The sequence below is a fragment of the Bos indicus x Bos taurus genome, chromosome 9 (genome assembly GCF_003369695.1).
Source record: "Bos indicus x Bos taurus breed Angus x Brahman F1 hybrid chromosome 9, Bos_hybrid_MaternalHap_v2.0, whole genome shotgun sequence".
In the NCBI taxonomy this organism is placed as follows: domain Eukaryota; kingdom Metazoa; phylum Chordata; class Mammalia; order Artiodactyla; family Bovidae; genus Bos; species Bos indicus x Bos taurus.
This window is the reverse complement of record NC_040084.1, coordinates 11,983,120-12,008,885: the sequence shown is the minus strand read 5'-3', so window position 1 is coordinate 12,008,885 and position 25,766 is coordinate 11,983,120.

The window sequence follows — 25,766 nt, the reverse complement described above, 5'->3', positions numbered from 1 at the left end:
TGCCAAAGAAAGTATGTGAGCACACACTGGCAAAGACAAAGGAAGGGTGGTGGGTCCCAAAGGTCTCAGGCCTGAGAGCCAAGAACTCAGGGTCCTTCTCATCTACACTCCCAGGTGGGAACTGGAGAACCAGGGCCCATGCCTACATCATCTGTTAGCATCATTCACTTGGTTATGCTGCCATCTGAGGAATCCTCTGCTTGTGCCTGTCCCTGACCACATTCCCCTGCTCTTCATGACATAACCTTCAAGAAATAGAAGAGAGGGAGATAGGTTGTCCTCACAGGACAAAAATTTTGAATTGAGTCTGGCTTTTTCAGTCTCCCTGCAAAGGGAAGTTTTGACTTTGCCCATCTGACTCCTTCCTGCAATCTCAGAAATGATCTAAAGATGCTCAAGCCACTTTTTGGAACCAAATAAGAAACCAGGATGACAGGGAGCGGGCAATCAACTCAGAGACATAAAGAAAAGTGAAGTGAAGTCGCTCAGTTGTGTCCGACTCTTAGCGACCCCATGGACTGCAGCCTACCAGGCTCCTCCGTCCATGGGAGTTTCTAGGCAAGAGTACTGGAGTGGGTCACCAGTGCCTTCTCCAAAGAAAAGTAGAGGCTTACAAAAATCAAGAGGTGAGCCAGGGCTGGGAACAGAAGGGTGCAGGAAAGGGATTTGGGGGGATTTAAAGAGAGACACTGGAGTGGCACTGCAGGTGTTTGGGAAAGACAGGGAACATAAATTTATATGGACAAATCCTGACTTAACCATGATTTGACTTTTAATTTCTAGACTTCGCAGTGGTGCAAAAGTGATACACATTCAGCAGAAACCATGCTTTGAGTTTTGAATTTTGATTTTTCTCCTGGGCCAGTGATTGTAGTACGTCCTCTCTTGTGATGCTGGGCAGTGGTCCACAGCTCCCCATCAGCCATAAGATCATGAGACTGAACAACAGACATACCAACCACCCTTCTTGTGGCCAGACAACCATTCTATTTTTCACTTTCAGTATAGTCTTTGATAAATTACATGAGATATTCAACACTTCACTATAAAACAGGCTTTGTGTTGGCTGATTTTGCACAACTTTAGGTTAATATAGGTGTTCTGAGCACATGCACAGTAGGCTAGTCTAAACTATGATTTCCAGTAGGTTTGGTGCATTAAATGCATTTTGACTTGAGATAGTTTCAACTTGATGCTGCTACGGCTAACTTGCTTCAGTCATATCCAACTTTTTGTGACTCTATGGACTGCAACCCTTCAGGCTCCTCTGTCCATAGGATTACTGAGGCAAGAATATTGGAATGGGTTGCCATTTCGTTCTTCAGGGGATCTTCCCAACCTAGGGATCGAATCTGGGTCTCTTACATCTCCTGCATTGGCAGGCGGGTTCTTTACCACTAGCACTTCCTGGGAAGCTTGGTGCATTAAATGTATTTCAACTTACGATATTTTCAACTTACATTGTGTTTGCTAGGATATAACCCCGCCACAAGTTGAGGAATATTTGTATGCTACTTTAAGTCTATATATCTGGATCCTTTTCATCATCTTAGAAAAATCTGAGTAAAGACTTAGAGTAAAGATGAAAATTAAAGAAATATTTACTGGCTGTTTTGATCTTTCTTTGATCGGAACATTGCTCCAAGACAGAGCCATGTGGGTCTCCAGGCTCACAAGCTGGTACTGGAGACAGATAACAAAGACCTGAGTTATGTTAGTGTTTAGTGAAAACAGGTGAGTCTCTCAACCAGCGGTTTCTCCACTTCCACAGCCTCAGTTTATTTGTAACCTGCTTCACTTAGAGAATTGCAAATCCCCTTTCTTCCATCTTCCTGTCCATCCATCCTCATTCTTGTTCTATAATATAGTCTAACTAGGCATCTTAGCAATTTCTTGTCCAACTCTCTTCATTTACCACCTCAGTGGACCTCAACATGAGATGATTGCATTATTTCAACAGCTCCCCAGACATCTGCCCTAGTGGTTCTCTTGGGAGAAACTTCAGACTATGGTTTGGCTGAGTTGCAAGCAGCAGGGTTTTTGGAATGTTAGGCATATGGAGATATCAGCTTTTTTCCCAAGGATGGTCTTTAAACTCAAAAGGACATCTGGGATTCCAACCAAATAGGCAAAATAAAAATTTGATAAAGTAGTAGGAAAAAAATCTGTTAGAGTTTAAAAAGTATTCCTGTTGAAGTACTTCTTTGGTCAGTTTACTGGGCAGTAAGAATTGTTCCTGCCAGAACATACACGGCTAGATTGGTGCAAAGGAGCTGGAGAGCTGTCCTACCCAGGGATGGTCCTGGGACACACTTCCCAAGAGACAGTTCAGACTGTCCTTAAAGGAGGGGGTCCTCTGGTTTCTGGCGTGACAGGACCTAATATCTCATAGTGCAGAAGCTGAGCTGTTGCCCCTGAGAGATGACCTACCTTCTGGGAGCCAAGCTCAGCTCCTGTGCTCAAGCCAGTCCTCGCCACTTTCCACATGCAAATGTGCACTCAACTCCACCACCCATTGTTTAGGGGTGATTTAAAGAGTTTAAAACCCCTGGAAAGATAGACCTATCTCCTCACGTATTTTTGTTTGGAAGTAATTTTGACTAATCTGTCTCAGTATGTTATAAAGGTTAAGAAAATTAAATGGGGGCTAAAACCCTGAAGACCTGTCAGTCAAGCCCTAATCTAATCTGCCCACAAATATTCCTTGAAAACCCATGAGGTGTCAGGCAGTGAGGCACCTTTCCGGAGGCTACAGATACAGCGATGAATAGAACATGAGTAGGATGCCCTGCCCTCTGGGAGGATACAGACTAGTGAGGGATTTAGCCAAGTTAATGGGTATGCATAGTGCATACGTACCATGTACTATAAGCCTCAAGAACACCTTACATGAGTCAGGATGGGAAGGACAAAATGGATTAGTGTTGGGGGAGGCATGATAAACAGAGGTGTCTGGTGTTTACATTACTGTGCAGTCAGATCTCAGCAGGGTTTATTATTACAGCATATTTAATATTTTATTGTATTTTACATCTTTATTCACCCACACATACATGTTTTTTTTTTTTCAGATATTAGCATTCATTCATTTATTCATTCAGTACTCATTGAATGCCTCTTATGAGCCAGGCGCTACACTAACATACCAGGGATTCTGCTGTGAAAAGGGGATTGCGATTTTCCTGGGAAATAGTCTCTCGAGGCCTCAAACTCAGACTGTGCAGGTAAATGAAGCCAGTTCAACTGACTGCAGTTGGGATGTTGAAGACTCACTAACCCTGACAAAGGCTTCTCTGTCTATGGTGTTAAAATTCAGCTTATTAAGCAACACTGAGTCACCGACAGGTTACCAACGGGAGGCTGCAGCAGGATCAAGAGAAGTAGCTGTTTCACACTTAAAATATAGAGGGGGTGTCTATGATGCAGCTTCTGGAGGAATTTTAAGTCCCACAGGCAAACATGGGGATAGTAGAAAGACAGGAGTTCTGAGGCCCAAGCAGCTCTGAGCCAGCTGTCTACAGTTGGCCCTGAATCTTCGTTGTCACCTCTAAAGAAAGCATCAGTGAATGCAAATCAAAACTACAATGTGGTACCACCTCAAACTGGCCAGAATAGTCATCATCAAAAAATCTATAAATAATAAATGCTGGTAAGGGTGTGGAGGAAAGGAAACTCTCCTATGCTGTTAATGGGGATGTAAATTGGTGCAGCCACTATGGAAAACAGTAGGGAGGTTCCTTAAAAAAAGGAAAACTAGAACTACCATATGACCCAGCAATCCCATTCTTGGGCATCAATCTGGAGAAAACTCTAATTTGAAAAGATACATGCACCCCAATAGCAGCATTATTTACAGGAGCCAAGACATGGCAATAACCTAAATATCCATTGACAGATGAATGGATAAAGAACGGTACATATATACAATGGAATAGTACTCAGCCATAAAAAAAAAAAATAATGCCATTTGCAGCAACATGGAAGGACATAGAAATTGTCATACTAACTGAAGTAAGTCAGGCCGAGAAAAACAAATACCACATGATATCACTTACATGTGGAATCTCAAATAGAATGCTAATGAACTAATCTACGAAACAGAAATAGACTCAGGGACATAGCAAATAGACTTGTGGTTGTCAGGGGGAAGGGAAGGGGGAGAGAGAAGGATTGGGAGTTTGGATTAGCAGATGCAAACTATTATATACAGAATGGATAAACAACCAAGTCCTACTGTATGGCACAGGGAACCATACTCAGTATCCTGTGATAAACCATAATAGAAAACAATCAGTGGTACTGGCAGTGTACATGTGCTCAGCCCTGTCTGACTCTGCAACCCACGGACTGTCGTCCTCTGGGCTCTTCTGTGTGTGGAATTTCCCAGGCAAGAATATCAGAGTGGGTTGCCATTTCCTACTCCAGGGGACCTTCCCAAGCCAGGGATCAAACCTGCGTCTCTTTCATCTCCTACATTGACAGGCGGATTCTTTACCAGTGCGCCACTTGAAAAGAATTAGTGAAAGAACATATATATTGTATATATGTGTGTGTCTATAACTGAATCACTTTGACACACAGTAGAAATTAACACAAGAGTATAAATCAACTATGCTTCAATAAAATAAATTTTAAAAAGATAAAGCATCACTGTATCACCTCTTCCCAAGGTCTTACTCCTCCCCACTTACCTGATAAGATTATACACTTGGGAGCTGAAGCAACTTCACTTTTATGTCCTTAATGTAAGCTTCCAGTGAAAGAAGAAATTCATTAGAAAAACATAAAGAATAATTAGGATTATGATGCTGCTTAGCTGCAGGAAGAAATATAAAGCAATGGAAAATCTTCTCCAGGTAGAGGATGAGGAGAACTTCAGACTCTGAGAGTGGCATTGAAGGAGGATCCATCAGAGCTCCTGGTTATAGAGAGGAGGTGCAAGCTCTGCATTGTGAGGAGAGGAATGACGTGGGACTTTACATCCAGGAGGAACAGAGAGGCAGCCCCAGGACAAAGCGCACGCTGTGCCCCAGAGCAGTGGTCCAGACCATGGGACACAAACAAGCTATCAGTTGCCCAAGGAAGACAGACTGGCTGCACATAGCCACAGCTCAGCTGTGGCACACATGGGCATAGGGAAGTGCCAGGGGGTGGCAGAGCCCTGGCCAGGGCCACTGGTCCACTTCCCAACGCCTTTCATCCTGACCACTGTGGGAGCCAGAACAGTCCTGCTACAGAGGGAAGAAGCCCATGGCTGGGAGCAGAGGTGGGGAGACTCCCTCACTTGTGATTGTGGCCAAGGAGGTCAGCAGGGTCAACAGCAAGGTAGGATACCCCCATGAGCCGTGTGGGACCCTCTAGATGAGGGATGATGACATGACGGTGACATGTGCTGCTGAAAAGTCCCAGCTGCCACCCCTTGCTCAGGGGAAGTAATCTTAGAAATGTGGTTTACACACACGATCTTCTGTAAGACCCACATCACAAACAAAACAAGTGCACTGAGCAGTTTCTCCACTTTCAGAGAGTTTTCTGGAGAGTTTCCTATCCCTTGATGCCAGAGTAGCATTAGCCAACCTGGGCATGTATTTCCCACTCCATCTCATGGTGGTAAACTTCTAACTGCATCCCTCTTGTGAAGAGAAAAGAGCAACATGGGTTTTCACTAGTAATTGGTTTGATAGTACGTTGGAAAGTAGCTATACATTCCATTAGAAAATTACATACATTTGCACAAGAGACACATTTTGGTGAATACCTAAAGCTTAAAAGTAACTAAATAATCACTCCATACTGTGTTGGCAAAGGGGCTTCCCAGGTGGCGCTAGTGGTAAGGAACCCACTTGACAATGCAGGAGACATAAGAGACACAGGTTCAGTCCCTGGGTTGGGAAGATCCCCTGGAGAAGCTCATGACAACCCACTCCAGTATCCTTGCCTGATGAATCTTGTGGACAGAGGAGCCTGATAGACTTCAGTCCACAGGTTCGCAAAGTCAAACATGACTGAAGCAACTTAGCATGCACATACTGTGTTTGCAAAGATACAGTTTTTCTAAAAATATCTAGGTATAAAGTGAAACTTGAATAAATAATGTTTGGTGGATATAGGATTGTTGCTGTGTATTTATATTTACTTTTGAAAACCAAACTCTTGGGTAGCTTATAGTCCAAACTCAGCCTTTCAATAGAGGTGCACTCTTCAGGTCAATTGCAACATCAGTATTGTGTTAAGCAACGGTGTTATTAAGTAAATGCACATCACTTTTCCTCCCCGCAAAAGCCTCAAGTTGCTTTTTTAACGTTAGCTTCCATATCTTGCTCATTTGCCTTTAATGCACTGTTAGAGCATTTTCTGTTTCTTTGCAGAACTGATCACAGTGCATGGAATATTTAGAGGTCAGCATCAAATTTTATCAGGAATCATTTTTCATAAGGAATGAAAACATCATCTCTCCTTTATACCCTTGTTATAAATTCTTAAGTGTTGCCTAAAGCAATTTATATCCATGGTTTCTTCTATGGTTGAGCAAGGGTAACTAGACACTGAGTTGGGGATACCTTTCTCCATACATTTCATAGTTTCTATTCTTAGGTACTAGCTAACTTATTCTGCTTTACAATACTTCTCTTAGCAGATTTCTCAGATTTATCACTTATAAATGGAGTAATTTCCTCATACATATATTGACAGATCAACAGTCTCAAACAAGCAAGGAAAAAAACTTGCTACATATGTTCATCTCACCACAGATGCTTCCCCCCTCATTTTGGCTTTTTAAAGGCATCAAATATTAATAAATGCACTTGTGAATGTTCTTAACATATGTCTCCAAGATAACCTGATTTTGTACCAAAATTCATCTTCACTAGGTTTACAAAATCTTTATATAGGCAACTCCTTTTAATAAAACAAATTCCTGTGGGTGACATAGTACCATAAGCACAGATTGCTAAAGACAGAGAAGCAAAAAGGTTGATCAGTGTGGTTTAGATTCAACCAACTACATTGACAGTCTTATAGCCAAATAATTGCTATTTAAGAAATTCGCAGCTGGGGGCAAGACCACAGTGGTATGGGCTGCTGACTCGAATGATGCTGAGGCTGCGTATCTGGTAAACTGCCAGCCAAACCCATTGGGATTGACAGGCCAATGTTAACAGTCAGGTTAGGACCTGCTGAAGACTCATGGGCAGCATAAACGTCAGCAGCCTTTCCTGCATTTGGAAAGGAGAAATGATTTTCCCCCAGTGATGCTCTACAGAGTGATACTCTGAGAAACATGATGAACACATTTTCCTCATCAAAGTCAGCCCACCATACAATCAAAGTAAAGCAAGGCTTCGAGCAAATAATTTATGGTAAGAATTGGGGATAATAGGCAGTTGTACTGAATAAAAGCTCAAAGCTTGCAAGTGAAAGACTCAATTTGGGCCCAGTTTCATATTTAGTAGATGAGACATCTTCTCCAGACCAATGTCCCAGGGAGACTGTTGCCAGCCTATCTGACACACAGATGAGAAGTCACATCACTGGAGATTAGAGTCCCCTCCTATGTTGTGTGTGAGATGATGCTTTGGCCACATTACCATTGAATTCCTGAACTAGACCAAGCCAGTTCTTGATAAGTGGTGCATTTTACCTACTAGTGGGCTTCCCTTGTGGCTCAGCTGGTAGAGAATCTGCCTGCAATGCAGGAGACCTGGGTTCAGTCCCTGGGTTGGGAAGATCCCCTGGAGAAGGGAAAGGCTACCCATTCCAGTATTCTGGCCTGGACTGGATAGTCCATGGGGGTCACAAAGAATCGGACATGACTGAGAGACTTTCACTTTTACTGTTACCTACTAGTAACAGGTTTCTCCGTGATGCTTGATTTATTTTATTTTCTGTCCTTCCCTGATGCATTCAAGATTACATGTAATGGAAATTGTGTGGTAAGGGAGAAAGCATGGGGATACAGAGTCCAGGGGTTTCTTAAACCCTTAGTCTGTGACCCAGAGCTTATCCATCTTGTGATTCACTCCTTACACCAACCTTATCACCCTTGGTTTCTGAATGAGGGAACAAGGAAACACTTCAAAAGTTTATATGGCTTGTCAAATTAACCGGTATTGGAAACAGTTAATAATTTGAATGCACATGGTTTGACTCTACAGTCCTTGTTATGATCTGCAGCCCTCCCATGAAATGGGGATCATAGTTGATCCTGAGGGGCTGTGGGAGCAGAGGTCAGCCATGTCACCCCAGACTCACGTAGGGGTTCATCCAAGACTTCTAGGGTCCCTGCAAACAAACATTTGGGAGACGAAAGCTATACGGATTCCGTCTCTGTCTTTCCCTGAGATCCCTACTGAATTCATGCTCTTCCCAAGAGGAGCTGCCAGTGGACCCTGAATTAGGATGGGTCAGTTCCCCACACCAGGATAGCCACCACCAGCAGTGACAGAAAGGAAGGGCTGTTATAATTCAGGTCAGTGACAAGGACTTTTATTAAATAACAGAGATGATGTCACACCATGAAAGCTCATGGCTATGAAACCTTTCCTCTTAGCGTCCACAGAAAGGAACCAGTCTTCATCTCTCTGAGTTTAGCTTTGGTTTGAACCTGTAGGGTTAATAGTTTAAGCTGACTTTCAAAATTCCTTCTAAATCCTTATAACACTGCAATCCTATCCATGTTTAATGATAATTTTTCTTTAGCAAATCTTTGAAAACAAGCCCTTTTATTATTAAACTTGCTGGGATCACCAGAAAATTTTTAAAGAGTAATGAAGTTTTGACCGAAATTTCCTGTAAGCAATCCAAAAATTTACATTCGTGTTTATGTACAGAGGAACTAGCTTAATTCCAATTGAATTGGGTGAAAAGTATCCTAAAACACTCAAGATCTGGTAAATTGTATTTTGGTAACAGATGTTGTGACAGTTTTAAAAACTTGATTACATTTGAATGTCAAGACAAGATGCAGCTTTGGTGGTAGAGTTTGAGATCTTTTATAACAAAAGCTGTCATTCTAGTCCTGTTATTGCAGTGTATTGGTGATACTGGTATTGTTACTATTGTTTTTATGGATAATTAGTTTTGGGGTGTTGCTTTTGAAATCTTTCTGAGATTTTATTCTCAATGAAGATATTTTCAATATGTAGAAAAAAAACTTTGGAGTAAAAGCTCTTTACTAACTAGTCAGAATTTTTTTTTTAAATCTCAAAATTTTCTAACTTGTTTTTTTAAACTAATTTTTTATTGGAGTATGATTGGGGCTTCCTTCGTAGGTCAGCTGATAAAGAATCTGCCTGCAATGCAAGAGACCCCAGTTTGATTCCTGGGTTGAGAAGTTTCCCTGGAGAAGGGATAGGCTGCCCACTCCAGTATTCTTGGGCTTCTCTGATGGCTCAGTTGGTTAAGAATCTGCTTACAATGCAGGAGACCTGGGTTCGATTCCTAGGTTGGGAGGATCCCCTAGAGGAGGGGATGGCAACCCACTCTAGTACTCTTGCCTGGAGAATCCCATGGACAGAGGAGCTGGCGGGCTATAGTCCATAGGGTCACAGAGAGCTGGACACACAGAGTGTCTAAGCACAGCAACAGCTGATTTACAACATTGTCTTTGTTTCTGTGGTACAGCAAATGAGTCAGTTAACGTATATCCACTCTTGTTTAGACTCTTTTCCTAGAAATGTCATTACAGAGTATTGAGTAGAGTTCCCTGTGCTATATTGCTGCTGCTGTTTGATCGTTGAGTGGTACCTGACTCTTTGTGACCCCATGGACTGTAGCCCACTAGGCTCCTCTGTCCATGGGATTTCCTAGGCAAGAATACTGGAGTGGGTTGTCATTTCCTTCTTCAGGAGATCTTCCTTACCCAGGGATTGAACCCACATCTCCTGCCAGGCAGGCAGATTCATTACCTCTGAGTCACCTGGGAAGTTCTCTGTGCTATAAAGTAAGTCCTTATCAGCTACCTATTTCATATATAGTAATATGTATATGTCAGATCGTAATCTCCCAATTTATCCCCTTCTTTTAAAATAAAATCATTTATTGATATTTAATTCTAACTAGGGAAGGTTAATGGGCTTGTCATTGTGGTTGTGGTGGTTTAGTTACTACTTTGTATCCAACTCTTGTGACTCCATGAACTCATCAACTCCCAGGTATGAATACTGAAATGGGTTGCCATTTCCTTCTCCAGGGGTTCTTCACAACCCAAAGATTGAACTTAGATCTCCTGCATGTAGGCAGGTTCTTTACTGCTGAACCACCAGGGAGATGTAATACAGAAATAAAGATAATAATCGATTATACTTGGAAGGAGTACATACACAGGTCAGTTTTTCCAGCTTCATGGGAATGGTAATACTTTAGGGGTTGGTTTGCAACTCAGTGGAGGCATACAGTTGCTTTCCTTGATGTGGATGTTAAAAACCCACAATATTTACAAATGTGCTTTTTTGATTTAGGGCATTGACAGCCTTTGTTAAAATGCAAATATTAATTGATGTACTGATGTTTTAACTGTTGTTGACATTCATCCCTTAACTCAAATGCACATATAATGTTTATTTAGTAATAGACTCTGTTTTTAGGAGAACATTTTACATGGGTTATATCCTGTCAGTTTGGATGTGTGTGGAATAAAGAAAGGTCTGCAGTGTGAAGGGTTTCCTGGTGTTGAAGGATTCAGGTTGGACATTCAGCAGAGGGATGGTAGTTGGGATGAACAAACTCTCTTATTTTCATAGACAGGGTATAGATGCTGGAAGTGATACAATGCAGAGAGGAAGTGCAATGAGGCCTAATCTTGTCTCCTTTCCCTGGAGTAACTCAGTGCTTTTAAATATAAACATGTCAAATAGTCACTGCCCTCACCCAGGAAACTGATCTATATTCCCCATAGTGATCTAGTGTCTTTCTCTCTAAAACTTGGGCTCATTGATTCTAACTTTGTCTCCTTAGACCACACAAAACTTGGTTTAGAGTCAAACACATGGAGAATTTGGCTTTGTTTTTGTAGAGTAGAGAGAAGCTGAGATGACATGTTTAAAGGATATTCAAAGAATGCTGGAATAAAAAGAATCTCCGTATGTATTCATCCAGCTACTCATAATGAATAACTGCCCCTGCTGTGTCCACCACCGTGTAGGTCAGTATGGCTTTTGAGGACCTGGGAGAGTGATGGTGTGTCTATAAAAACTCAGTAGTGTTGGTAAAAGTTCCTATTTCTTCCCAGGTTTTAAGGAAATGGTGAAGAGGGGTGACTATTTCAGAATCTCAGGCTTGAGTAATGGGGCCAGAGTGCCTATGCCCAAGAGAGAATGGAAAGTTTATTGGACTGATCTCAATCCAGGTTTATTTCTGTAGAGACATGATGAAAGACTCTGTCTCATCCTGTTCTATTCAAAAATTTAAATAAATCGATTTACAAAAACACATCAATGGCATATTAATCAGATTCATAACTTAAAAAACTAGAAAGAATAATTAATATACTGACTAAAGAAGCAGGTTTCAAAAATAACTTTAAAAGACTGGAATGTTTGGGTAAGTAGAACATAAAGACATGTAAGAGGTTTAAAGGCAAAGTTATGTGTTTGGGTTCAGAAGTCAAGTTGCACATTTCTAGGATAGGGGACATTTGGCTTAGCCGACTGTGAGCTCAATGAATAAGAGCAGATGTGTTCACTAAGAAAGCTCCTGAGGTTTAGGCTGGGTTTATAGAAAGTGCCTAAGTGGTCTTGCTGGAATTTTGTGTTGATTAGACCTCAACAGGAATCATCTGTTCAAGGAGAGTTAAAGAGCTTCCTGTTGAGGCTCCAGAGGGAGGTGTTTGGAATAGCTTAGTGGTCTAGGAATCAGAGCCCACCCATGTCATTAGAGAATGGGATGAAGGCTTTGAAGGGAGGTGTATCATGGGGGGCCCTTGAGTACACTATTTGCCCACAGAAAATGGACTCCATTGCTTTTGGTGATGTAAGGAGGTAAAATGGGAACCCGTGAGTCCAAGTTTTAGGGATAAAAATATTGGCTCACTACTAGGAATGTTATAGATGATGAGGAGGCAGCTTCTTGGGTGGGGGAAGTGGTTATTTGATGTGTTTATCCTTAAAGGCACTGAGTTACTCCAGGAAAACCAAAAATCCAAGGAAAAAGGCAGTCTTTGGCAATGGTGTTTTCCATTGTTAGAGGTGGTTTGAAATAGTCTGAAAGATCAATTTTCAGGGATGTGGTTTTATCTGGGGGCCATTTATGCCCTCCCATCCTTAATTTCTGGGAGATTTTTCAAGTGGAGAGTCTGAAAAAAGGTAATTGCTAAACTGTGTTTGAGAAGAAAGAGTCCCTTTCATGTAATTTGTTCCTGTGATCATTCTCCTAATTTTGATCTAGTGAGAAACCACAATCTTTCTGTGTAAATAAACTTTCTTTGACATTTGCAATGCACAATTATATCTCTCAAAATACATATAGATGTTGTAGCATTTGAAGCACTCCTGAACATTTCCAGGCCAGATCTCAGAGCTCGCCCTCACTTTCCACACATTATTTGACTCTCTGTAGCCACACTCCACTTGGAACAGAGCTCTGAAAGGTAAGACGTTGACTTTACAAATGAGGAAATAGTCTATAAACTATACCTCTTGTGACAATGGCTTAAGTTCTGTGAACAGCATTTCATTTGATGTTGAAAAGACCTCACCACAGGGCACAACACAATTTTAGAATTCTCTACTCCTGCAGAAAAGAAGGGAACAGTGTGGGAGTGAGATTTCTTTCTGAGGAGGGAAGGAAAACCAAAGGAGGAAGGAAAAATAAAAATGCTTCTCAAGAACTTAGAGAACTGAAAAAGTGAGAAATACTTAGTGAGACAGAAATGAAATAATAGGAAATCATTCCAGGAGCTGAAAAGCACTTCAGCTTTTTAAGATGCCCTTCCAAGATGGGGGATATATTCTGAGTCCAAAGCTTGTCTGTTTTTTTGCATAGTGTGGTTGCTGAGGTGAGTGAAGTGGTCATAAGATTTCTTATCCATAACGTGGAGGGGAAGCTTTGGTGTTAGGAATCTTATCTGAAATGTACTGAACTTAAAGGCTATTAGTAACCAGTTCCTCTGAGAAGCCATATTCCATCAAGTTCTCCTCTCAATAACCTGGCTTCTAATAGCTTCCGCTTAATAATTGCCTTTATAACTTTTTCAAGAGTCTAAAGAAAGTGTAGGGGAAAGCATGTGAGGACTCAAAATTTCTCTTCATAAATATTTTCTAGCTGCTGTTAGTCATCGTCACCTCTTTCTCATCGCACAGCACCTCCTTCAGTGTCCCACACACATGCAGTCACAAAATGCTTTGTTGACTGATTCTGCAGAAGGTAAAAGCCTATTGCTGGGACAGCTTGTTCACATTCAGAGTTTTGCCTCAAAATATAGTCTTTGGTTAAATTCACTGGGAAAAATGCCTGTGGCAGGCAGTCCAGGGAAAGATAAAAGTCTTCAACTTGCTGAAGATTGAACATGGGTTTGGTTTTTCATTGCTGCAGCCAGAGCCCTCTTGCTCAGCCTTGAGCTGGGAAGTCTCTTGGGACTACTGACTACTTAAAAATTGTCTCTTGGGTATGGAAGGAGGTTTTCCCTTCTCACTTCAGGGAGAGGGAACATGTCTCCCCAGAGACAGGCAAGCTCTATGATGTGTGAGAGTGTGTGTGTGAGTAAGAGAGACAAACAGGAAAAAGGGAGAAAGGGGAGAAGCATATTTTGGCTTTTAAGGGTCAGTTGCTGTCTGTATCTGCAACAGGGGTCAAGTTTCTCTGACCACTGGTGAGATGGACAAGCTTTAATCACGTCTTTCAAATGAAGGCATTGTCAGATTTCCCTCCAGACTTCTGCAGAAATGATCTCAACACAGGGAGGCCTGAGAGAACTCTTTCCAGAAATTATGGTGATGACCTTGTCATTTGAGTTAGAAAGAGTTAATGAATGTTCCCCTCCTCCTCATTCATAGGGAAGATGCCATGGTATCACTGAGTGGTCTCTGTCACTGGCACCTCCAGTAGAAACACTCCCATACTTACACTGGAGATACTCCCATTGATATTCCTTTCAGTGAATTGGAAAGCAGATTCTTCCCCAATTCTTCAAGGTTCCAGTTTCCAGAGCCTCTTGATTTACCATCTTCAGAAAATGAAGCATAGTCTCCTGTGGGGTGGCCTGAGAGTTTGGGTGCCCACAAAGCAGAGCCAATTACAAGGCCTTCAGGACTGCCATGACCTGGCACAGAATGCTGATGCCCCAGCACCTGGGACCAGCCTGTGGCTCAGGGTCTGTATAAACTGTGATTCAGGGTCATCTATCCAGGCAAGGTAGAGACAGGTGAGATGATTTGTCCCCACCCCTATCTCCTGTTGATTAGAGAAGTGCCCCAATCTCCCCTCTCCTGTGTTAACCTTCCTGACTTTTGAGTTGTGTGTGTGTGTACCAAGCAGCATCCTGCATCCCTGCATCAAGCAGAGAGGCTCCAAGGCAGTAGGTTGAGGGGTGTGAGTTTTGCCATAAGGTAAAGCACTGGAAGACTGCACTAACCTGAAGTGAGTCAGATGATTCCTCAGCAGCTGGAGCAAGGAGACGGCTGAGGCTCAGAGGAGCGCAAGTGTCAGGAGAAGCATCAGATAAGGACCAGCGGGGGGAGACAGGATTCCACGCAGCAGCTGTAAACAGTCCCTTTTCAGTCCCTTTCCTGCCCCTGCTTTCTGGGGACTCAGGTGTTCCTGATTCCTGCAACTTCCTGTGGTTCTGCTGGGACTCTTGCTTCTCCTCTGGGCTGAGCAGTCTCCTCATGGGGAATCCATTCTCATCCCCCTACTTCTCCCATCACACAGAGGAATAGGGGCAACAGATGCTTCCTACTTTCAGTGAACATAGCATTTTCCTTTTCTTCTTCTGGGGTAACCAGTCATTCTGGTTTGCCCTGATTGCCCTAAATGCAGCAACTGAGAGTTCACTGTTTCAGGAGACCTCTCAGTTCTGGGCAAAACAGCCTGGTGATCAATTTACATTGCTTTGAGGTGGATTTTTTTTTTTTTTTTCCAGAAAAGGGGCATAAATGCCTTTACTTGACCATCTTAATCTGAAAGTCCTGTTAACCTCATTATTCATGAAGATTTTTATCTTTTTCTAACTCTTTACTAGTAACTTGGAGTGGGGAGAAACCATTAGGGACAGCTAGGCAAACACAATTGTAAACCACAACAGAGAGACAAACATTCGAATTACCAAAGGTACAATTTGCCTCAAAAATCATTCTCAGTAGATATATTGACATCTGCTGCTGCTGCTGCTGCTAAGTCACCTCAGTCGTGTCCGACTCTGTGTGACCCCATGGACGGCAGCCCACCAGGCTGCCCCATCTCTGGGATTCTCCAGGCAAGAACACTGGAGTGGGTTGCCATTTCCTTCTCCAATGCATGAAAGTGAAAAGTGAAAGTGAAGTCGCTCAGTCATGTCCAACTCTTAGCGGCCCCATGGACTGTAGCCTACCAGGCTCCTCCGTCCATGGGATTTTCCAGGCAAGAGTGCTGGAGTGGGGTGCCATTGCCTTCTCCATATTGACATCTGAGGCTATATTAAAAACTATTTCACAGAAAGAAGATTTTGCTTTGTGAATCAAAGTATCCTTTAGATATAATGATCTTGTGAAATGACCTTGAAGCTAAAAATTCCATATTAATGCTTACCATTAAATATAGACATTATTAATTTTTTATAAACTGTATATTTTTAGGGTTCTCCAGAGAACCTCCAACCAATCAACATGCACAGATATATGCGTGTGTTTATGTGTGTGTGTGGAGAGAGAGAGAGAGAGGTTAATTTATCATTATGAACTGGCATGTGCCATTATGGAAACTGACAAGTCTCACAATCTTCTGTCTGCAATGCAGAGGCCCAGGAATGCCAGTGGTAGATATTTCCATTCTGAGTCTGAGACCTGAGAACCAGGAGAGCCATTGGTATACATTCTTGTCCAATGGCAGGAGAAGACAGTGGTCCTAGCTCCAGCATCAGGCAGAGAGAAAGAATTTCCTTCCTTCCCAATTCTGTTCATGTGCCTGACAGGCTGGAGGATGCTCACAAACATTGGAGGGGCAATCTGCTTTACAGATTCAAATGCTAACATCCTCATGGATATACTCAGAAATCATATTTAAACAGCTGTCTGGCACCCTGTGGCCGAGTCAAGTTGACACATAAAATTAACCGTCACATTTCCACATTGCTTTATGCGCCATGACATCTTTGCCTTGTCTTGAAAAATTTCTCCTTTATGAACCATTTCTGGCACTGTGCCCTTGCCTCAAAGAAGAAAGTCATGATGGTGATGACTCTTGGACTCCAAAGCCAGCCAGGTCTTATATTAGGCCTTGGCAGTGCATTTTAATTTTAAAAGCAATTTTGAAGAAATTCTTATTGCTTTAAACTATTGACATAGTTTAAAAAAGAGAGCATAATCTATAATTTCAAACCTAGGACAAATTCATAATTTCTAAAATAATATAATTTTCCACTTTGTTCCAAAGAAATTAATATTATCACTGATGCAGAAACTCCAGGACAACTATTACTCCTTTCTTTACAAGTTCAGACAGTCTTGAACCATTGCAAAATTCATTCAGAGCCATCTAATTGTATGCATAATGAAAATGGAAGAAGAAAGTCATTCCATGGATTTATGGATCAGTATACTTTAGTTCAATATCAAAAGTATACTTTACAAATTTCATATTTAACAAATTTTACAGTGTTATTCTGCTGAGAAAAGAATTTGAAGAAAAAAATTAATGCAGTATTTTCGGGAAGGTTCAAGATAATAATAGTCATCAGTATCTTAAGAAGAATCTCTTTTTCCGATTTTGATATAAGTTTTCATTTACCCCTACCATGATAACAATTTGATTTAAAGAGGATTGGTATTCCTGATATGTTTAATTCTTATGGATTATGGCTTAATTCTAGCCATCTTATTTGTAAATTCAGATTCATGGATTATTTTTTAAAAAATAATTTTTTAAAATTATTAATTTTTGATTCCCCCTCTTATGAAGTCTTTTTTTTTTAATGAAGTCTTTGTCTCTTTATTAAATTTTGTACCTTTTGAGATATTCAATAGGTGTTTTTTATGTTACTTTGACCTTTACAAGTACAATTTATTGATGTATTCATCCTGCCAAATATGGGGTAATATTGCTAGATGGTTTTTATCATACTATTGTTTCTAAAACAGGATCTTATTTTTAAATAAGCTAACTAACATTTTTCTTTCAGTTTTACTAAGATATACTTGACATTCAGCATTGTATAAATTTAAGGTGTACAGTGTAATAACTTACATACATCATGATTATCAAAATAAGTTTAGTGAGTAAGTTTAGTAACATCATTCATGTCATGCAGATATAGCACTGAAGAAATAGGAAAAAAAAGACCTTTTTGCTTGTGTTAAGAACTCTTAGGATTTACTTCATAACAGCTTTCCTATATCATATGTAGGCAGTGTTAATTATATTTATGATTTTGTACACTATACCCAGGGGATTCTCAGGTGGTAAAGAACCTGCTTACCAATACAAGAAAACTGAGAGACACCAGTTTGATCCCTGGGTTGGGAAGATCCTCTGGAGGTGGTTATGGCAATGCCTCCATTATTCTTGCCTGGAGAATCCCATGGACAGAAAAAGCTTGGCGGACCACAGTCCCTAGGGTCACAAAGAGTTGGACATGGCTGAAGTGAGTTAGCACACACATGCATGCACCTTACATCCCTAGAACTTTTCTATCTTATAACTGGAAGTTTGTGCCTTTTGATACCTTCTTCCAATTCCCCTTCCCCCACCTCCTGCCTCTGGCTACCACAAGTCTAATCTCTTTTTCTATGAGTTTATTTGTTTCAGTTCAGTTCAGTTCAGTCACTCAGTCCAGTCTGACTCTTTGCGACCCCATGAACCGCAGCACGCCAGGCCTCCCTGTCCATCACCAACTCCCGAAGTCCACCCAAACCCATGTCCATCGAGTTGGTGATGCCATCCAACCATCTCATCCTCTGTCGCCCCCTTCTCCTCCTGCCCTCAATCTTTCCCAGCACCAGGGTCTTTTCAAATGAGTCAGCTCTTTGCATCAGGTGGCCAAAGTATTGGTTTCAGCCTCAACATCAGTCATTCCAATGAACACCCAGGACTGATCTCCTTCAGAATGGACTGGTTGGATCTCCTTGCAGTCCAAGGGACTCTCAAGATTCTTCTCCAACACCACAGTTCAAAACCATCAATTCTTCTGCACTCAGCTTTCTTTATAGTTCAACTGTCACATCCATACATGATCACTGAAAAAACCATAGCCTTGACTAGACAGACCTTTGTTGGCAAAGTAATGTCTCTGCTTCTGAATATGCTATCTAGGTTGGTCAAAACATTCCTTCCAAGGAGTAAGCATCTTTTAATTTCATGGCTACAATCCCCATCTGAAGTGATTTTGGAGCCCAGAAAAATAAAGTCTGACACTGTTTCCACTGTTTCCCCATCTATTTGCCATGAAGTGATGAGACCAGATGCCATGATCTTAGTTTTCTGAATGTTTGGACTTACTTATTTTGCATTTGGAAGTTTGCACCTCTTAATCCCTCTCACCTATTTCTTCCCTTCTAAATGAGATAATTAATTATACATAGCAAAATTTTCTAAGAAATTTCAAACACCTGTGTTTGTAAGTTATATTATTTATTTTATAATTGCCTTGATCTCATCATCATTCTTAAATGACTTTGATATTTAATTGTGACAGCAATATACCTGGAACCCTTTAGTCTGCAGACATTGTGGATAAAAAAAAAAAAAAAAAAAAACAGCAAGAATGGGAAGCCCTGCAGACAAATAGCAGTAAAAATCCATGGAGACATTGCTGTGTCTTGTGTTTCTTCATCAAATCCCATAAAATGGATAAAAGAGATTTTGTAACCCCATAAAACAGTTCCATTAATCAAATCCATTTTAATTTGGTAACATCCTCTAGGTCTTTATCTTAATTTTATTTCGGAAGTAAAATGAAGAAAACTTTATGGTTATTGTTCTAATAGGCCTATTTGATCTTGGCTTGCAGAGGCAAATTTATTTCTTTTAGAATTTTGCATCTTTTATCCATTTGATGGGGTTTGATGAAGAAACACAAGACACAACAATGTCTCTGTGGATTTTTTGCCGCTGCTTGTCTGCAGGGCTCCCCATTCTTGCTGGTTTTTTCCATCCACAACGTCTGCAGACTAAGGGGTTCCAGGTATATTGCTGTCACAATTAAATATCAAAGTCATTGAAGAGTGATGATGAGATCAAGGCGATTTCGTTGTTGTTCGGTGTTTGAATACAGAGAGATGCTGTATTCACCAGTAAAACAGCAACAGAAAAGTGCTCGATAATAGTGACAGAAGAACAGTTGCTGGTGGGAAGTACCTTGTCTGGAGCCTCATGAAAAGCGAGGATTTATTTCCCCTTTATCTGATCTTGACTCCATTTCCAGTAGAATATATCATTAGGTGTAAAACAAAACATGGGTTCTGATTCACATATCCTACAATGTATAGCCTTCCCAGAAGTAATTTTTTCTCTCACATGGCTGCATTGGAAAGTTAGCAGCTGACCAAAAGACAGATACCTCACAGATGAGCCGTTGTCTACTAAATGGCATGAAAAATTCTAAGTGGGATGGAAAATTCTATTCAAACCAGGACAAATAAAACCAGCTTGATATTCTATCTTTGGAACCTAAAATGTGTGAGTAAAATATATTTTATAAATGACTTTCACCTTTAAAAAAAACCCTTTAACCTGTGGCTACTAGAAAATTTATAATTATACTTATCAAGAAAGAGTAGACAATCCAAAAAACAGATTATATTATTTATCAGTAGATAGTACCTATTATTTCAGTAGAGAAAATAAGGATTATTTGACAATCAATAATATTTCTTGACTATTTTCCATAGTAGATTATTCAATGAATATTGCCAGTATAGTCTCATGCTCATGATATTGCACATGATATAATTGTTATAAGAGAAACTACTTCAAGATGCTGTTCAAAGGAACCACAGGGAAACGCTCATGTAGAGCAGAGTCCTGATTGATCCCATCCTGATGCTAACAGCCCTCCAATTGTTGCAGCACCCTAGAAAAGTGGTTGTAGGAAAAAGGTTTGGGTATTCAAAGCTATTTAAAAAAAATACCCTCATCAAAACTGATAACTTTTGTCTGTGAAACAGACTTTTAAGAGGATAAAAAAATCAAATTACAGACTGGGATAAAGTATTTGCAAGTCATATATCTGAAAAAGGACTTGTATCTAGATTATACAAAGAACTCTCCAAATTTAACAGTAAAAAGCTACATAATTCATTTAGAAAATGGGCAGATGGCATGACCAGACATTTCACCAAAGAGGATATACAGATAGCAAGTAAGCACATAAAAAGATGCACCTCATAATTAGCAATTAGAGGAATACAATTTAAAATCATATTGAGAAAAATCTGGGTTTTCTTTTTGTCTCACATCCCTAACTGTGTGCTGGAAACTCCAATGGGTGCAGATTAAAAAAACAAAAAACAAAAAACAAAACAAAACCCTAAGGAAAGCTTTAAGGTATAGTGCCGACAAAGGTCTGTCTAGTCAAAGCTATGGTTCTTCCAGTAGTCATGTATGGATGTAAGAATTGGACTATGAGGAAAGCTGAGCACCGAAGAATTGATGTTTTTGACCTGTGGTGTTGGAGAAGACTCTTGAGAGTCCCTTGGACTGCAAGGAGGTCCAACCAGTCCATTCTAAAGGAAATCAACACAGAGTATTCATTGGAAGGACTGATGCTGAAGCTGAAACTCCAATACTCTGGCTACCTGATGCAAAGAACTGACTCACTCGAAAAGGCCCCGATGCTGGGAATGCTTGAAGGCAGGAGGAGAAGGGGATAACAGAAGATGAGATGGTTGGGTGGCATCACCAACTCGATGGACAGTTGGTGATGGGCAGGAAAGCCTGGCATGCTTCAGTCCATGGGGTCACAAAGAGTCAGACACTACTGAGCGACTGAACTGACTGACTGAAGGAAAGCCTATCCTCTCAAACCAAAGGAGAAGGGGAAAAGCCTAGAAAGAAATAAGACTTTCAGACAATAGCTTCCATTCCTACTGCAGCCAAATACCATGGACAAAGCTGGGGCTGAATTCCCATCCTTTTAGCAAAGGCAGAGTGGTGAGCCTAAAGGTCTACCCTGGTGAATCTGTACCACCTTGCTCTCTTTATCCTTGGGGTAGAATCACTGGAAGCCAGAACTTTTATCCCTTCCCAAAGTTAACAAGGCCACCTCACCCTCATGGTGTCAGTGGAGGCCATGTCAGTGGGAGATATTCTTCCTTGCCAGGTCAGGGTGGTGTCAACAGAAGCTAGTGATGAGCCCGGAGTACCACACCCCCCCACCAGCAACAAGGATTCCTTCTTTGGAGAGTCAAACATGGCAATGTGGGAAACACAATCCCTATAGGTGGATCACGAAATAGTGCCTCCCTCTTCCCACTGACATAATGTCAGAGAAGGTCTCCTAAAAGAGATGCTTTAATAACTACAGTCTCATAATAATAAAAATATTCATATACAACAGAAAGTAATCTCTAATACCTAGATACAGAAAATTCCTATCTTGAACAAAAAAAGAAAATCAACAGATGAAAACACATAAAATGATGAAAAAACTTATATGACAGAGGTGTTAAATAAGACATGTTAAAAATGTTTAGACAAGCTTGACATAACTGAAAAAATGGAAAGTCTCAACAGGTAGGCTCTACAAAATAATAATAATAATTTAAATGCAAGATATAAAAAAGAGCCAAATAGAACCTTTTATTTATTTATTTTTAATTTAAATTTATTTATTTTAATTGAAGGCTAATTACTTTACAATATTGTATTGGTTTTGCCATACATCAACATGAATCTATCACGGGTGTACACATGCTCCCCATCCTGAACCCCCTTCCACCTCCCTCCCTGTACCATCCCTCTGGGTCATCCCAGTGCACCAGCCCCAAGCATCCTGTATCCTGCATCAAACCTGGACTGGCGATTCATTTCTTATATGATATTATACATGTTTCAATGCCATTCTCCTAAATCATCCCACCTTCGCCCTCTCCCACAGAGTCCAAAAGACTGTTCTATACATCTGTGTCTTTTGCTGTCTCACATACAGGGTTATCATTACCATCTTTCTATATTCCATATATATGCGTTAGTATACTGTATTGGTGTTTTTCTTTCTGGCTTACTTCACTCTGTATAATAGGCTCCAGTTTCATCCACCTCATTAGAACTGATTCAAATGTATTCTTTTTAATGGCTGAGTAATACTCCATTGTGTATATGTACCACCACTTTCTTATCCATTCATCTGCTGATGGACATCTAGGTTGCTTCCACGTCCTGGCTATTATAAACAGTGCTGAGATGAACATTGGGGTACATGTGTCTCTTTCAATTCTGGTTTCCTCAGTGTGTATGCCCAGCAGTGAGATTGCTGGATCATAAGGCAGTTCTATTTCCAGTTTTTTAAGGAATCTCCACACTGTTCTCCAGAGTGGTTGTACTAGTTTGCATTCCCACCAACAATGTAAGAGGGCTCCCTTTTCTCCACACCCTCTCCAGCATTTATTGCTCGTAGACTTTTGGATCGCAGCCATTCTGACTGGCATGAAATGGTACCTCATAGTGGTTTTGATTTGCATTTCTCTGATAATGAGTGATGTTGAGCATCTTTTCATGTGTTTGTTAGCCATCTGTATGTCTTCTTTGGAGAAATGTCTATTTAGTTCTTTTGCCTATTTTTTGATTGGGTCCTTTATTTTTCTGGAGTTGAGCTGTAGGAGTTGCTTGTATATTTTTGAGATTAGTTGTTTGTCAGTTGCTTCATTTGCTATTATTTTCTCCCATTCTGAAGGCTGTCTTTCATCTTGCTTATAGTTTCCTTTGTTGTGCAGAAGCTTTTAATTTTAATTAGGTCCCATTTGTTTATTTTTGCTTTTATTTCCAATATTATGGGAGGTGGATCATAGAGGATCCTGCTGTGATGTATGTCGGAGAGTGTTTTGCCTATGTTCTCCTCTAGGAGTTTTATAGTTTCTGGTCTTACGTTGAGATCTTTAATCCATTTTGAGTTTATTTTTGTGTATGGTGTTAGAAAGTGTTCTAGTTTCATTCTTTTACAAGTGGTTGACCAGTTTTCCCAGCACCACTTGTTAAAGAGATTGTCTTTAATCCATTGTATATTTTTGCCTCCTTTGTCAAAGATAAGGTGTCCATAGGTGCGTGGATTTATCTCTGGGCTTTCTATTTTGTTCCATTGATCTATATTTCTCTTTGTGCCAGTGCCATACTATCTTGATGGCTGTGGCTTTGTAGTAGAGCCTGAAGTCAGGCAGGTTGATTCCTCCAGTTCCATTCTTCTTTCTTAAGATTGCTTTGGCTCTTTGAGGTTTTCTGTATTTCCATACAAATTGTGATGGTATTTTTCACAGAGCTAGAATAAATAATTTCACAAATAGAACTTTTTAATTGTAAGGTACAATAACCAAACATATAAAAGTTGATGGGCTTACAGCATAAAGGAGATGACGGAGGAAATGACTTGAATATAAAACAATGTAGATTTCTCAACATGTAAAAAAAGAGAGAAAATGAGCTGAAAATATGAACCAAATCTCAGACATGTGTGGGAGCTGTAACAACTGATCTTACATTTGTGCTATCAGAGTCTCAGAAGGAGAGAAGAGAGAGAGTGGGATTTTAAAGTATTCAAATTAATAAAGATGAAACTACCTCAAGTTTAACCAAGGACATAAATGCACAAGTTCAAGAAGCTGAGAAAATGTTGAATAGGACAAGCGACACATCATAAACAAACTTCTAAAAACTAAAGACAAAGAAAAAGAAATATCGAAAGCATCAAGAGAGACACAATAAACTTCCCTACAAATAAAAAACAATTTGAATAATAGTGAATTTCACACTAGAAACCATGGGGCCAGAAGGAAGGGAGATAATATTTTTCAACTATTAAAGAAATGTGAACACAGAATTTTATATCCAGTAAAAATAACCTTCAGGAATCAAGGAGAAATCAAAACATTCTCAGATGCATAAACTCTAAAAGAATTTGTTGCCATCAGACCGAATCTAAAAGGATAGCTAAATGATATATTCTAGACAGAAAGGAAATGATAAAACAAGTAGTCTTAAAAGAAAAAAGAAAACTGAAAACAAAAAAGCAATAGACTTTTATTTTTATCTTGAATTTTTGAACTTGTATTTTATGGCTGAAGCAAGAATTATAACATTGTATGTATACAATGTGCAAAAGAAAATATTTGAGACAAATATATTATAAATGGAGGAAGATAAAGGGACAGAAAGGGAGGTAAGTTTTCTATACTTTACCAGAACTGGTGAAATGACTGTGACAAGTTATTTATACATAATTTATTTCTACAGAAATCACTATGAAAACTATTCAGATAAATACATTAAAAAATACTATAGATAAATAAAAATGACAGACTGAAGAATGTTCAACATAATCCTCAGGAAGGCAGCAAAAGTAAAACAGAGAAATGAAAAACAGAGAGAAAAATGGAAAACAAAAAGCAAAATGCCAAAATTAAGTTTTAAAATGTCAATAATCTCAAATTCTCCAAGCCAGGCTTCAACAGTATGTGAACCGTTAACTTCCATATATTCAAGCTGGATTTAGAAAAGGCAGAGGAACCAGAGACCAAATTGCCAACATCTGCTGGATCATCAAAAAAGCAAGAGAGTTCCAGAAAAACATCCACTTCTGCTTTATAGACTATACTAAAGCCTTTGACTTTATGGACCACCACAAACTCTGGAAAATTCTTAAACAGATGGGAATACCAGACTACTTAACCTGACTCTTGAGAAATCTGTACACAGGTCAGGAAGCAACAGTTAGAACTTGACATGGAACAACAGACTGGTTCCAAATAGGAAAAGGAGTACGTCAAGACTGTATATTGCCACTCTGCTTATTTAACTTGTATGCAGAGTACATCATGAGAAATGCTGGCTGGATGAAGCACAAGCTGGAATCAAGATTGTCGGGAGAAATACCGATAACTTCAGATATGCAGATGACACCACCCTTATGGCAGAAAGTGAAGAACTAAAGAGCTTCTTGATGAAAGTGAAAGAGGAGAATGGAAAAGTTGGCTTAAAACTCAACATTCAGAAAACTAAGATCATGGCACCTGGTCCCATCACTTCATGGCAAATAGATGGGGAAACAGTGGAAACAACTGAATCACATTAAATGCAAATAACATAAATGTACCAATTATAAGACAGAGTTTGGTAGGGTGGCTTAAAAAATCTATAACTCAATTATATGCAATCTATAGGAAACTCGGGCTTGCCAAGTGGTGCTAGTGGTAAAGAACCTGCCTGCTGATGCAGGAGATATAAGAAAGGTGGGTTTGATTCCTGGGTGAGGTAGATCCCTTGAAGGAGGGCACAGCAACCACTTCAATATTCTTGCCTGGAGAATCCCATGGATAGAGGAGCCTGGCAGGCTACAGTTCATGGGATCACAAAGAGTTGAACATGACTGAAGCAGCTCAGCACACACAGACATAGGAAACTCATTTCAATTATAATAGTATGAGTGGGTTGAA